The 15960-nt window shown below is 48.5% G+C and overlaps 1 non-coding gene across 1 annotated transcript; it reads right to left on the reverse strand.

Annotated features, from left to right (window-relative positions):
• Positions 1-952: 952 nt before the first annotated feature.
• LOC128569343 (U6 spliceosomal RNA) lies at positions 953-1059 on the reverse strand. The gene has a single exon (XR_008375308.1). It is a non-coding gene; the product is annotated as a U6 spliceosomal RNA (small nuclear RNA).
• Positions 1060-15960: the final 14901 nt, after the last annotated feature.

Genomic DNA, 15960 nt, shown 5'->3' on the forward strand with positions numbered 1-15960 from the left:
CTCTCGGAATGAGTCAAGGCAGGGCGTGGGCAGCTCAGAGAAAAGGTTGTCTATTGACCTGCACTGATGGCCCGGGGTTGGCCATCTGCCATGCTGAGCTCAGACTGGTCTCGAATTCCTAAGCTCAAGCAATCAGTCTGCCTCAGTCTCCCAGAGTACTAGGATTACAAGTGTAAGCCACCATGCCAGCCTTCCTGATAATTTTAGATAGTTGAGCTTCACAATTCTCCAGGCTAGAAAGAATGAGACTGCTGGGCTTCAGAGAGGCAAAGCAATTTACTCAGGGTCACACACAGCAAGTCAGCACCAAAGGCAGGGCTGGGACCAGGTCAGCGCTGGCCACACCCTCCCAGGAATTAGCACACCCAGAGCAGGATTCTGGACTGTGGACCTCCTGGTGGGAGGCAGCTAGAGAGGACTCTCACCTGCTCTCTGGTCATTCTGGCCCAGGATGGGTTGGTAGGCTTTTATGGAACACCTTTTCTAAGCTTCCATTCTCTCACCTAATCCTCACTGTAGCCCCGATAGATAGGTGTCATTAGCCCATTTCAAAGATGACAAAGCTGAGGCACAGAGACACTTACCAATCAGCCCAAGGTCACACAGCTGGTAAGTGGCAGAGTAAGACTCAAACCAAGCTCTTCCCACTCTAAAGCAGGGCTCTTTTCTACTCAGTACCCTGCCCCCCAGCCCTGTCTCTTTCCCAGTGGTATGTTTAATTTGCTCCCCCTTCATTTCTTTTCTTTTCTGTTTTATTTATTTATTTATTTGAAACAGAATCTCACTTTATCGCCCTCAGTAGAATGTCATGGCATCACAGCTCACTGCAACCTCCAACTCTTGGGCTCAAGCGATTCTCTTGCCTCAGCCTCCCAAGTAGCTGGGCCTACAGGCTCCTGCCGCAACGCCCGCCTATTTTTTTGTTATAGCTGTCATTGTTGTTTAGCAGGTCAAAAATGTGGAACGCTTCACAAATTTGCATGTCATCCTTGCGAAGGGGCCGTGCTAATCTTCTCTGTATCATTTCAATTTTAGTATATGTGCTGCTGAAGCAAGCACTCCCCCTTCATTTCTATGACAGTTGCCCAAAAGCTGGGCCTCTTCCAAGGTCCAGGGTGGGTTATGATTCACAGCCTAAACTTCAGTGGCTCATCTCCCCTTGCTCGGAGGATGCCTCCAACATCTGTGCAGGCCCCCCCGCCCCCCAGCCTTGGCGCCCATTCTTTGCAGGTGTGTAAACGGCTCTACCAACAGCAGCCAACACCTGGGTGCCCGCCTCCTGTTCAGTGGCAGATCTGCCCCATCCTTCCTGCCTAGATCCTTCTCAGCTGCTGGTCCCACAGGTAAGGGCCTGCATGCCTGTGGATTCATAAAAAGGTCCTGCTAGGCCAGCTGGCATTTCAACTCTCACAATGGACAGGAGAATCTTCTCTTCCTTCAAAATAGGGCTCAGAGGCCATCCTGTGCATATCTGTGTGTCTGTGCTCACAAACCTACCTGCATGTTTTCATGTGTGCTAGCATGTACACAAGCATGTAGGTGCTTATCGAGGTATGCATGTAGGTACAGAAATGACTGTGCAATGTGTCAAGTTGAGTGTGTACATGTGTTCGTGTGCCATTGAATCATTTGTTCAACAAACATTTCTTTTTTCTTTTTTTTAGAGACAGAGTCTCACTTTGTCACCCTTGGTAGAGTGCTGTGGCATCACAGCTCACAGCAACCTCCTGTGCTTAGGCAATTCTCTTGCCTCAGCCTCCCGAGTAGCTGAAACTACAGGCGCTCGCCACAACGCCCAGCTATTTTTTGTTGCAGTTTGGCCGGGGCCAGGTTCAAACCCGCCACCCTCAGTATATGGGGCCAGCGCCACTGAGCCACAGGCGCCACCCCACGTGTGATTTTCTAATAGCCATTTCATAGGTAATTGATGAGACTTTACAACAGCTACATTTCACATTCTCACAGACCACAGGGCACACCTAGATCTCTTGAGTCTTGCAGATGTGCTTTGCCTCATTGTAACCCTTCCGGGTTGTTAATAACCAGGTGGTAATGGGTAGTGGAGCCAACTTACTCAGGGAGTCTGACTGATGATTCACTATATAGCTCATGATTCACAACTCAAAGGTCTCTGAAACAATATATATTGTTTTATAATGTTATGTAAGGCTAACAGGACAACTGCAGATTAAACAACTGTTCTCTTAAACATGGCTATTTTGAAAGCAAACCATGACTGCAGCTTTTGAGGAAGTAAGATGAGTAGCCTCCAAGGAATCACAACATGTGAAATTCCTTGGCTAAAAATTTATTGAGTTTAAATAATTTTGCCTAATGCCATAAGAAAAAAACAGCTCAAAACTCTTTACATTGAAAAAAAAGGAAAAGAAAGCATGTGTATGACCCATCTGGCCAGCTCCCCAACTTGTTTACAAGGACAGTTGAACCCCAGTGTATTAGTTTCCTGTGGCTGCTGTAACAAACCACTTCAAACTCAGTGGCTTAAAATAACAAGGACTCATGGTGGTGCCTGTGGCTCAAGGAGCAGAGCACTGGCCCCAAACACCAGAGGTGGTGGGTTCAAACCCGGCCCCAGCCAAAAAATTGCAAAAAAAAAATGGACTCATCATATCACAGTTCTGAAGGTCAAAAGTTCTAACATCCAGGTTTCAGCAGAGCTGCATTCCATCTGGAGTGTTTGGGAGAGATTCATTTTCCCACCTTCTTCAGCATTTACCTGCATTCCCTGGCTCATGACCTCATCCTCCTCTTCAAAGCCAGCACTATCTTCAGATCTGTCTCTGACCTCTGTTCACATTGTCACATCTGTTCTGACTATGACTCTCCCATCTTCCTCTTTGAAGGACCCTAGGGATGACATTGGGTCCATCTGAATAATCTGGGATAAGCTTCCCATCCCAAGATCCTGATCACAGCTGCAAAGTCGCTTTTGCACATAATGCAGCACATTCCCAGGTTCCAGGCCTTAGGACACGGACATCTGAGGCAGGAGGCATCATTCTGCCTACCATGTCCAGAAATAGGGGAAATGCCCAGGGTCTGTCTGATGCGTTGAGCAAAGGTCAGAACTCAGGCTGCAGGTGCCTCAGTTCTGGGTCCCTTGGGCAGCGCCTCATGGTGGGGGAAAAGGCCTGCCCCCAAATGTAAGCCTGTCTCTTCAAACATGTTGTACATACAGTGGTTAATAGCACTTGGTTTGCTTTTCATCTCAGCTCCACCATCCCTTGGTGGGGTGACCTTGGCATGTGGCCTACTGCCTGCAGCCATCTGTAAAGTAGGGGTGATTATAAAGAGCTCCCATGCAGGCTGGTTTGACGGTGCACTGGAGCCTGTACTGTGGCTGCACTGTTAGAGCTTTGACAGTGGTCTTAGTTACCCCCCCGCAGGGACATACCTCAATTTCTGTAGAAGTGGGAGAAATGAGGACAGGGCTAGGGAAGAATGCAACTCGGACCTAGCAGGGCGGATGACTGAGATATTGCTCTTGAATCATGGGGCCCTTCTCCTGCTCCAGCCCAGAGCACTGGACCAGACCCAAGGGAGACACTTCCCTGCAAAGTCTCCAGCAAATGAAGCCTTTGATACCTAAGTGGGTCATAGAAAGGGAACAATAGGATGGGATGCTTTTTGCAGAAAAGCCATCTGTTGGTAGAGGGCAGAAACTCTGGTTGATGAAAGGTTGGGCATCAGGTGACTACAAAGACAAAGGTAGTTGGTACAGGAGACAGGTTCAGGGGAAGGGGGCACAGGGAGGCCACAGAGAGAGGGGCAACATCAGAGGTGCTGCCAAAGCATCTCCAAAGAGGAGGTGGGGCTGATACTCTGGGGACAGCAGAGGCTTCCAGAGCCAGAGGCCTGAGCCGAGCATCACAGGAGCACCATTGCCATAGGAGAGAGAAAAGAGGCTCTCATATCCATCCCCAGGTTCTGAGCAAAGCAAATCAGCACATAGCTCCTCTTCACAGCAAACACATCGCAGCAGGATGCTGGATCGTAAGAGGCTAACCAACAAGTAACATACTAAGTTGAAACCAGTAGATAAAAACCTACAGGCCCAAACCTGCAGGAGAGAAAAACACAATTAAACTTAAGAAAGGAGGAGATCGAAAGGGGTTGGGTAAGTTCCCACCGGAGGGGTACAATATAGGGTATAGGTGCACCTCCCGGGTGAGGGATCAACTACAACTCAGACTTTTTTTTTTGTTGTAGAGACAGTCTCACTTTGTCACCCTCAGTAGAGTGCTGTTCCATCTCAGCTCACAGCAACCTCCAACTCCCGGGCTTAGGTGATTCTCTTGCCTCAGCCTCCCAAGTAGTTGGGACTACAAGCACCTGCCACAATGCCCGGCTATTTTTTTGTTGCAGTTTGGCCAGGGCCGGGTTTGAACCTGCCACCCTCGGTATATGGGGCCGGCGCCCTACTCACTGAGCCACAGGCGCCGCCATTTTTTTTTTTTTTTTGAGACAGAGCCTCACTCTGTTGCCTTGAGTAGAGTGCCCTGCTGTCATATTTCACAGCAACCTCAAACTCTTGGGCTCAAGGGATCCTCTTGCCTCAACCTCCCAAGTAACTGGGACTATAGGCAACCACCACAACACTTAGCTTTTTTTTTTTTTTTTTTAATGACCAGTGTCTCACTCTTGCTCAGGCTGGTCTCTAACTCCTGAACTCAAGCAATCCACCAGCATCGGCCTCCCAAAGTGCTAGGATTATAGGCGTGAGCCACCCTGCCTGGCCTTACAACTCAGATTTTATCTTACAAATGCCAACAATGTAACATAATTGTATGTACCCTCATATTAACCCAGAATTTTACAAAACATCATTTTTATCCAACTTTATAAATATCTGGAAACTTCATTGCCTCTCATAAAATACATGCTCATTAAAGAAAACTGGGCGGAAAGGAAAGATCGCCCTATCAATGGTCTCACTATTGGAAGACAAACCAGCTAATTGAGCAGCTTTGGTCTATTTCCTTTTGGCCTTTTCCCCCCAGGCATCTTCTTTGTTTGTTTTGTTTTTGGCCGGGGCTGGGTTTGAACCCGCCACCTCCAGCATATGGGGCCAGCGCCCTACCCCCTTGAGCCACAGGCACCCCTGGCATCTTCTTATTTTTAATGCATCTGTGCTCATGCGGCAGGCATTCTTTCTGCGTTTTCGTTTAGCATTAATATTTTATGGCTATAGGTCCAGTATGTATAGCAGTGCTTGCCATTAATAGGATCTCATTAAATTATTTGCTTAATAAATTAGTGAATGGGGTGGCGCCTGTGGCTCAGTGAGTAGGGCGCTGGCCCCATATATGGAGGGTGGTGGGTTCAAACCTGGCCCTGGACAAACTGTAACAAAAAAATAGCCGGGTGATGTGATGGGCGCCTATAGTCCCAGCTACTAGGGAGGCAAGAGAATCACCTAAGCCCAAGAGCTGGAGGTTGCTGTGAGGTGTGATGCCACGGCACTCTACCGAGGGCGACAAAGTGAGACTCTGTCTCTAAAAAAAAAAAAAAAATGAGTGAATGAACATAGATAATTTTTCTGTGTTATGCAAAAGTAACAATTATCATGGTATGTGACAACTGAGGGCTTACTCTATGCTAAGTACTTTATATACATGATGTCATGTGATACAATAATTCTATGAGGTAGGGTATTACTATTATGCTAATTTTACAGATGTATAAACTAAGGCTTAGAGAGAGATTAAGTCCCAAAGTCACCCAGGTGATGCTAGTTTCTACCTTTTGTTTTCTTTCTTTTATTTTATTTATTTCTTTTTTTTTTTTTTGAGACAGAATCTCACTTTGTCACCCTCAGTAGAGCACTGTGGTGTCGTAGCTCACAGCAACCTCAAACTCTTGGGCTCAAGCAATCCTCTTGCCTCAGCCTCCCAAGTAGCTGAAACTACAGGCACCTGCCACAATGCCCAGCTATTTTTTTCGAGACAGGGTTGCAAAGGCTGGTCTCAAACTTCTGAGCTCAAGTGATACTCCCACCTCAGCCTCCCAGAGTACTAGAATTACAGATGTGAGCCACCACACCCAGGTTTTTTTTTCTTTTTGAGACAGAATCTTACTCCGTCACCCTGAGCAGGGTGGTATGGTGTCATCATAGCTTACAGCAATCTCAAACTCTTGGGTTCAAGCGATAGTCTTGCCTCAGCATCTGGAGTAGCTGGGACTACAGGGACTATACCATAATGCCAGGCTAGTTTTTCTTTTCTTTTTTTCTTTTCTTTTTTTTTTTTGCAGTTTTTGGCTGGAGCCGGGTTTGAACTCACTCCGGTATATGGGGCCGGTGCCCTACTCCTTTAAGTCTCACTCTTACTCAGGCTGGTCTTGAACTCCTAGACTCAAGCAATTCACCTGCGTGGGCCTCCCAGAATGCTAGGATTACAGGTGTAAGCCAGCGTGCTCAGTCCCATAACCCAACTTTTCATTAGCAAAGATTTAGCTTTTTTTTTGTAGAGACAGTTTTACTTTGTTGCCCTCGGTAGAGCGCTGTGGCATCACAGCTCACAGCAACCTCCAGTTCTTGGGCTTAGGCAATTCTCTTGCCTCAGCCTCCCAAATAGCGGCACCGCCACAACGCCCAGCTATTTTTTTGTTGCAGTTTGGCCAGGGCCAGGTTTGAGCCCGCCACCCTCAGTATATGAGGCTGGTGCCCTACTCACTGAGCCACAGGTACCGCCCTTTAAAGCTTTTGAGGTATGGCTCGGCGCCTGTGGCTCAAGCGACTAAGGCGTCAGCCACATACACCTGAGCTGGTGGGTTTGAATCCAGCCTGGGCCTGCCAAACAATAATGAGGGCTGAAACCAAAAAACAGCCGGGCATTGTGGTGGGCGCCCATAGTCCCAGCTACTTGGGAGGTGGAGGCAGGAGGATCACTTGAGCCCAGGAGCTGGAGGTTGCTGTGAGCTGTGATGCCATAGCACTCTACCTACAGCGACAGCTTGAGGCTCTGTCTCAAAAAAAAAGATAAAAAAGCTTTTGAGGTATGTTTTTCCATTCAATTTAGTTTGGTTTAGTTTTATTTTTCATATGCAAATTAGATGTATTAAATCCATCATCACCTTCTCTTGTACAGTGTTGTTCACTATTTCCGGATTTGAAGCATCTTTCCTTCCAAAGAAGTTAATAATTCCATTTTCTAGTAGTTGAGCTTGCTTTTGACTTATTCAACCCTTTAGTTCTTTAGCTCCATTACATCCTTTTTTTTTTTTTTTTTTTTTGGCCAGGGCTGGGTTTGAACCTGCCACCTCTGGTATATGGGACCGGCGCCCTACTCCTTGAGCCACAGGCGCCGCCCTTTGGTGGATGCACCGAAGAGAGGCTCCATTTACACTTCCAAACGGCTCAGGAACTCCCTCCCAGTCTCCTCTGGGCAGGGTGAGAGATGAAAGGGAATGTGAAATCCTGAGTGTGAGGTAGGGAAGCTGGTGTCTTCTTAATTACAGGGGAATGACTGCCCCTTCTTCTGCACATAAATGACTTTCTCTCAAGATCTTCCATTTCTTCTCAGAAGCTTCTACAACATACTAATTGAGTTGGAATTAAGGTAGGACTGCCCTAATGAGAATTAACTTAAGAACTCCTTAAAACACTCCAAGGACTCAAAAATTCTTAAAATGGAATTGTAAAAATAAGTCAAATTAAAAGTCCCAGGAGTCCCATTCTGAACTATTGTAACACTTTTTACAACAAAACTATACTTGAACAGTTCCAAACTCTACATACTGTTTGGAGCCTGTCCTCTAAAAGCATTTCTTATTTCTTTTCTTTTTTTTTTTTGTAGAGACAGAGTCTCACTTTATCACCCTCAGTAGAGTACTGTGCAGTCACAGCTCACAGCAACCTCCAGCTCTTGGGCTTAGGCGATTCTCTTGCCTCAGCCTCCCCAGTAGCTGGGACCAAAGGTGTCTGCCACAACGCCCAGCTATTTTTCGTTGCAGTTTGGCTGGGGCCGTGTTTGAACCCACCACCCTGGGTATATGAGGTCGGCACCCTACTCACTGAGCCACAGGCACCACCTAGCGTTTCTTATTTCTATGTAGAATTTCATATCTTGCAATGTCCTGTAAATAAAGATTAAAGTCTACCCTTTTCTTTTCTTTTCTTTTCTTTTTTTTTTGCAGTTTTTGGCCAGGGCTGGGTTTGAACCTGCCACCTCCAGCATATGGGGCTGGTGCCCTACTCCTTTGAGCCACAGGAACCGCCCCAAAAGTCTACCCTTTTGGCTCAGCACCTTTGGCTCAAGTGGCTAAGGCACCAGCCACATACACCTGAGCTGGCAGGTTCTAATCCAGCCCAGGCCGCCAAACAACGACAGCCGCAACCAAAAAATAGCCGGGTGCTTTGGCCAGTGCCTATAGTCCCAGCTACTTGGGAGGCGGAGACGAGAGAATTGCTTGAGCCCAGGAGTTGGAGGTTGCCGTGAGCTGTGATGCCATAGACCTCTGCACAGGGCGACAGCTTAAGGCTCTGTCTCAAAAAAAAAAAAAAAAGTCTACCCTTTTCTTTAAAAAAAAAAAAGTCAAATTGGGGCGGTGCCTGGCTCAAGGAATAGGGTGCTGGCCCCATATACAGGAGGTGGCAGATTCAAACCCCCTGGCCCTGGCCAAAAACTGCAAAAAAAAAAAAAATTCAAATTGGGAATGCAGGTGTCACTAGACATATTAATTTTTTGTGAATTGGCTTCAGACAAGTGTGGTGGTAGAGTCAGAGTGGGGGTGGGACCTTGGGCCCAGGTGGATAATGTCCCTCCACCCCCAATACTAGAGTCCTCAACAACTTCTGTGGATGAGGGAGGTCCTCCCAGGGGACAAAGCTGGTTCTTAAAGACATGTGAACTCTTCCTGGCTGTGGAAAGAGCTGGCAGTGTGTCAGCTTACAATTCTATGGGTTGTGCCCTACACAAGAGCACCTGGCCCAGGGAGCCAGTGAGGCTGAAATCCAGCTCATGCCCTCCAGCTGGGAGGATAGAGCAGCTCCTTCCAGTTCTCTCAAAGGCACCCTGCGGGTCAGCAGCTGCCTGGACTGTGAAACTTCACCAGTGAGACATGAAAGAAGGAGACCAGGGCCACCTCCGACTCAGCCATGGCTCTCCAGAGGAGGGACCTGCATCACCCTCTCTGCACCTGTGTGATGAGGGCGTGGCTAGCCTGTTCCCATGGCCCTGCCCAGCTCAGATCCAAATCTGTCTTGAAATTCCATAAGCATCATGTGCTCGCTTTGGACTAAAGACGACGCCCGGGAACACTTCCGCAGGTTAGGGCAACTAGACTAACCAACCCTCTTCCAACAAAAGACTGTCGTGGAGTAGTTACTTGCAGGATCAGAGCTTCTTCTGTGGCCTTCTCCTTTCACACAGCTCCTTTTCATGGGCTCAATTATTTGTAAGAACTTTGTTGAGTAAATCATCAGGTCCCCCTTGCTCAACACTCGGATGTGACACTGCCTGCACCATATCTCTCTTTCTATAAACCCAGATTAAATAAAAATAATAATCAATGCCAATGGACAGGGTTCAGAACACATAATCCCCAAATATGGCACCTTGACATATTGAATATTTTTTCAAATTTTATTTTTTCAAAGAGACATGGTTCTCAGTATGCTGTCCAGGTTGAAGTGCAGTGGCTGTTCACAGGTGCTACCCCACCATTGATCAGCAGGGTTATTCTGACCTGAGCTGGTTCTTCCCTCCTTAGACAATCCCCAGAACCTTGGAGCTCACCATACTGACGCTGAACTCAGTGCAGACACCCCATCAGCATACCCCAGAACCCCTAAACTCAAGCGATCCTCCTGCTTCAGCTTGCTGCGTAGCGGGGACGACACACCTGGAACACGTTGGATATTTTAAGCTGAGAGAATATGAGCAAACAACAGGTGCAGGGAGGACTCTGACTGTCCCCTGAAGCAGGTCATAAGACCTTCATGTGAGAGGTGCCCTCCCTCTACCAGGAGGAAAGGAGCACCCTTGTCTCTGGAGATGGAGGGCTGCCAAGAGCAGTCCCAGGTTTCCCCCATTTGCCACTCTGAGCATGTACCCCTTCGTCCTGTCACTGTCTCTCACAACTCCCCACTCTTCACCAAACCTACTATAAAAACAGTCCGGTTGATCTCTCTCTCAGGTCTTCATTTTCTCATGAAGGCTCCCATGTCATGAAAAAACTTATATTAAGTGCTTTTGTATGCCTTTCTCTTGTTGATCTCACTTACGATACAGGGCTCCAGCCAAGATCCTAGAAAGCAGAAGGGAAAGGTATTTTCCCCTCCCAGGCACTCACCTGAGTGCTGAGCCTGCCGTTTCACACGCTTTCTCACTTAACCCTGACTGCATGCTGTGGGAGCTACTGCTGCTCTCCCCACTTTGTCAGGTGAACAGAGGCCTCACATCCCACAATCCATAACTGACTGGGATTTGAACTCAGATCACTCGGACTCCACACCTAGGCTCTGGTAACATCTCTATGTCCTTTTCATTTTATTTATTGATTTATTTGTTTATTTATACATTAATGTATTGAGACAGAGTCTCACTTTGCCACCCAGGGTAAAGTGTTGTAGTGCCATATTTCACACCAACCTCAAACTACTGGGCTCAAGCAATCCTCCTGCCTCAGCCTCCCAAGAAGCTGGAACTACAAGCGCCCAACACACCGCGGCTAGTTTTTCTATTTCTAAAAGAGACAGAGTCTCACTCTTGCTCAGGCTGCTTCTCAAACTCCTGAGCAGTTGCCGTTGTTGTTTAGCTGGCCCAGGCTGGGTTGGAACCCTCCAGCCTAGGTGCATGTGGCCGGCACAGTTACCATGCTTTTGTTTATTTATTTATTTATTTGATGAGGAAATTGAAGCATGGAGTGGTCATGCTACTTGCCCAGCCATCCCGTAAGTCAGCAAAAAGATGCCCTTCAGTTCCTTCTGGGAACTCCTACCCTGCTCACAATTCCCGTCTACTCCTCCCCTGAAGCTATGGAGGTTTCCAATGAACCCGCTGCCCAGCGGGTCACCACTCCCTGGGTCCTTCCCTTGAGTGGTGTAGGGCCTGCGGCTCTAAGCAGGAGGATCCCCAAGGTTGAAGGATGAAGCACTCAGGGCGGCCTGCATGGAGTCCAGAAGGACTTGGCCGGGGAGCCATCCTGCCTGCCTGGCTCCTTCCCAGGCCTCCCCACCCTCCCAGCCGCCACTCTGCGGAGCAGCTACACCTCCCTGTGTTGCGGGCACCACAGTCCACCCAATGCCAGCACCTCCCCTCATCTGGAAAAGAGGACTTTTTTTCCTAATCGCAAGTCAGCCAGCCAGAAACAGGACTTCTCTCCACCCTTTATCTTTATTATGTATTTATTTATTTATTTATTTATTTTTGAGACACAGTCTGACTATGTCGCCCTTGGTACAGTGCTGTGGCATCACAGCTCACAGCAACCTCAAACTCTTGGGCTTAAGAGATTCTCTTGCCTTAGCTTCCCAAGTAGCTGGGACTACAGTCTCCTGCCACAACGCCCAGCTATTTTTTGTTGCAGTTGTCATTGTTGTTTAGCTGGCCCGGGCTGGGTTCGAACCCGCCAGCCCCGGTGTATGTGGCTGGTGCTGTAACCGCTGTGCTACAGGCACCAAGCCTTCATTCTTTATCTTTAAGGTGGATTCCTCCCAGAGCTGGCATATATTCCTGCTCATTAAAACCGTGAAGAACGAAGTCAAGTCTGATGTATGACTTCCTGTGGGTTACCCGGAGAGGAGGGAACAATTAGTTCCTTTGTTGTGCAGGTTGCTGTTTGTCACTGACAATGGCATTCTCAAGGAATTATGATATTAAGGATTTAATAACCATTTGGTATATGCAGTGAAACATTTCAATTACCATGTTTCTGGAAAGTGCTGTCCTCATCTGTTACAGGAATTTACAAAGTGTCTTTTAATTATGTCGTTTCTGAATGAGACACCTCCTCAGTGCAGTAATTTTCTGAATGAAGCTACCCTGACGTACTAATTAGTTTGTTTTTAATGCTTAATTTACTCCGCCAGCATGGTGGTTAGGGTGGGGCTGACCTGCTGGAACTGGGTGAGGTCTTGGCAGGCAGGTACAATGGGCAGCTCCTGGCTAGAGAACTGTAGGGGTTCAATTTCATTTCCTTTCACCCTACCAAGATTCTTTTAGACTCTCCCAGTTGAGAACTGACCACAGTCTTTATATTTAACTGGGAAATACCTCAGTCACTCGTCCTCCTCCTGGTTAAACCAAAGAGACACACCCCAGGAAGTGGGGACTGAGCTGCCTTGGAAAGTGGTGGCTGACCCCCACCCTGTCTCTAGGGGTGTCAAGCAGAGGGCATTTGGTCACTGTGTGGGAAAGTGGGTGCGCTGATCTCACAGGTTCCTTCCCACACACAGTGCCCCTCTGATTGTTTCTTTATTATTCATTCTTATGTCACTCACTGAACATTCATGGAGGCCCCTCTTTGCACACAAATGAAGAGCAAAGGGGGTCTCCAGTGCAGCTGCCCAGGGTGGTGGCGCTGGGTGAAAAAGAGCGGAAGTGGCCACAAAGGAGACAGGCAGGCCCTCCAGGAGAGCAGGGGGCAGGGAGGACCCCAGGAAGCCACAGGGAGGTGGAGGGCATGCACTGTTCAGGAATGGAGGTTAGACACCACGGTGGTGCCCATGGGCTGATTTGATCTGAGGGAGAAAGGGGGTGGGGGACTGGAGCAGGGAAGTAGGAAGGGTTTTCAGCCTGGGGAGGGGGGGAGAAATCTGAAACACTTCCCCCATCTCTCAACCATGCACAAATAGATACACACACATTCAGATCCCCATGGCATGTGAGGAACAATTGCTTATTTTCTTTCTTTCTTCTTTTTTTTTTTTTTTTTTTTTTGTGATTTTTTGGCAGGGGCCGGTTTGAACCCACCAAGTCCAGTATATAGGGCCGGCACCCTACTCCTTGAGCCACAGGCGCCGCCCTTTTTTTTTTCTTACTTTTTTTTATTTATTTTTTTTATTTATTTATTTATTTTTGTAGAGACAGAGTCTCACTGTACCGCCCTCGGGTAGAGTGCCATGACGTCACACGGCTCACAGCAACCTCTAACTCTTGGGCTTACGCGATTCTCCTGCCTCAGCCTCCCGAGTAGCTGGGACTACAGGCGCCCGCCACAACGCCCGGCTATTTTTTTGTTGCAGTTTGGCCTGGGCTGGGTTTGAACCCGCCACCCTCGGCATATGGGGCCGGCGCCCTGCTCACTGAGCCACAGGCGCCGCCCTTCTTACTTTTTTTTAAAGTAAATACATAAAATGAATAGATTACAAAGTGAAAGTCTCTCCTTATCTCAATTGTCGCCCCTCCCAGGGAAAACTACTATTAACATTCTTCCATTCAAGACCTGTCTGACCAAGAGCAAGACCCTGTCTATAAAAATAGTCCGGCATGGGTGGCGCCTGTGGCTCAGTGAGTACGGCGCCGGCCCCATATACCGAGGGTGGCGGGTTCAAACCCGGCCCCGGCCAAGCAACCAAAAAATAGCCGGGCGTTGTGGCGGGCGCCTGTGGTCCCAGCTGCTCAGGAGGCTGAGGCAGGAGAATCGCTTAAGCCCAGGAGTTGGAGGTTGCTGTGAGCTGTGTGAGGCCACGGCACTCTACCAAGGGCCATAAAGTGAGACTCTGTCTCTACAAAAAAAAATTTAAAAAAAAAGAATAGCAGGGCATTATGGCGGGCGCCTATAGTCCCAGATACTTAAGAGGCTGAGGCAAGAGAATCGCTTAGCCCGGGAGTTTGAGGTTTCTGTGAGCTAAGAGGCCATGGCACTCTACCAAGGGAGACAAAGTGAGACTCTGTCTCAAAAAAATTAAAAAAAAATTTTAAAAAGCACCCTTCCACAACTTTTCCTATGGGTATGCAAGCATACACACACACACACACACGTACGCACACACCCACAAGCTTTCTTGTTTAAATGGGATCATATGTATGTGTGTGTGTGTGTGTATATATATATACATATATACGTATATATATATTTTTAGAGACAGAATCTCACTTTATCGCCCTTGGTAGAGTGCTGTGGCATCACAGCTCACAGCAACCTCCAACTCTTGGGCTTAAGCGATTCTCTTACCTCAGCCTCCCGAGTAGCTGGGACTACAGGCGCCCACCACACGTTGTGCCTGGCTATTTTTTTGTTGGAATTTGGCTGGAGCTGGCTTTGAACCCACTACCCTCAGCATATGGGGCTAGCACCCTACCCACTGAGCCACAGGCACTGCTCATATATATATATATATATATATATATATTTTTTTTTTTTTTTGAGACAGAGTCTCATTCTGTCATCCTGAGTAGAGTGCCTTGACTTCACAGCTCACAGCAACCTTAAACTCTTGGGCTTTAGCAATTCTCTTGCCTCAGCCTCCCAAGTAGCTGTAACTACAGGTGCCCACCACAACACCTGGCTGTTTTTTGGTTGCAGTTGTCATTGTTTTTTAACAGGCCCAGGCCGGGCTTGAACCTGCCTGTCTTGGTGTATGTGGCCGGAAACCTGCTCACTGAGCTGTGGGCACCAAGCCTGGTTTTCCTTTTTTTTTTTTTTTCAGTGACGGAGTCTCACTTTGTCGCCCTCGGTAGCTGGCCCTGGCTGGATTCAAACCCGCCAGCCTGGGTGTATGTGGCCGGTGCCCTACCCACTGAGCAACAAGTGCTGCCTTTTTTTTTTTTTGAGGCAGATTCTCACTTTGTTACCCCCAGTAGAGTGCCGTAGTGTCACAGCTCACAGCAACCTCAGACTCCTGGGCTCAAGCGATTCTCTTGCCTCAGCATCCCGAGCAGCTGGGACTACAGGCGCCCGCCACAATGCCCAGCTATTTTTTTGTTGCAGTTTGGCCCGGGCTGGGTTTGAACCCGCCACCCTCGGCATATGGGGCTGGCGTCCTACTCACTGAGCCACAGGCGCCGCCCTAAAGTCTCTTCTTGTTTTTTTTTTGTAGAGACAGAGTCTAAATCGGGTATTACTAGTCCTTTAATTTTGTTGCCAGTCCGATGGGCAGGAATAAAATTAAAAAGTTTCCTCACTATTTTGACTTTTGTCCTTGTAAGGAAATAGTAATAATAATAATAATAACAAAGGCTAAGTGAGTGAAGTGAGTCAGTGACCTGAGGACCCAGGTCAGCAGTCTGGCTGTCCCCTTGGCTGGCTGGGGCCTTGGGCAGACCACCCACCGTGCCAGCCTTGATTGCAAGTACAAAGACAAAGTACATTCCAATCAAGTTGGGGAGAGGGGGACACAGCCAAGAAAGAAGGCTGTCAATTTCAGGGACTGAAGGCATCTGAGCAGGCAGAACCTTCCTGAGGCAGAGGTTTTCCAAATCTAACAGCAGCATGGCCTGGCTTCCGAGGTCCCCCCAGAAGCCTCTCTCCAGAGATCTGCAGCCTCAGGCTCTGGGCCCCACCCTGCCCACTCCCCAGGAACTGAACACAGTCAGTGGTGGACATTACTACTTCTCCCCAGTGCCTGTGAAGAGGCTGTGCCCTCTGCACTCCAGCAGAGCAGGCAAGCCCAAGTGACTCAGCATGCCTGGCGTGCAGCTTGCCAACCTGTGGCGGCCAGCGACAGGCCATGAGTCACAAATTACAGGCCTTCCCTCCAAGCAGGATTTGGCAGCCTGAGAGGCAGCAACACTGACAAGGCACTGCAAAGCTCCACGCTTGGGCAGTGGGGAAAGACGACCTGGGCAGAAGCAGCAGACTGGGCACACTTGCAGCTTCCCTCCGCACCAGCAGCGTCAGGCTCCCAGGCCCCCCAGCCACAGAGCCAAGGCCCAGTTTCAATGACAGGATTCCAGGAGAGAAGCTTGGACATGGGCTGACCCAGGTTTTCCTCAGTTCCAGACCAGGAAAAAAATGGGCTGGCATCAGAGCCTACCGAGTTTCAAAGTCTGCATC

This window comes from Nycticebus coucang, chromosome 17, assembly GCF_027406575.1.
Source record: "Nycticebus coucang isolate mNycCou1 chromosome 17, mNycCou1.pri, whole genome shotgun sequence".
Classification (NCBI taxonomy): domain Eukaryota; kingdom Metazoa; phylum Chordata; class Mammalia; order Primates; family Lorisidae; genus Nycticebus; species Nycticebus coucang.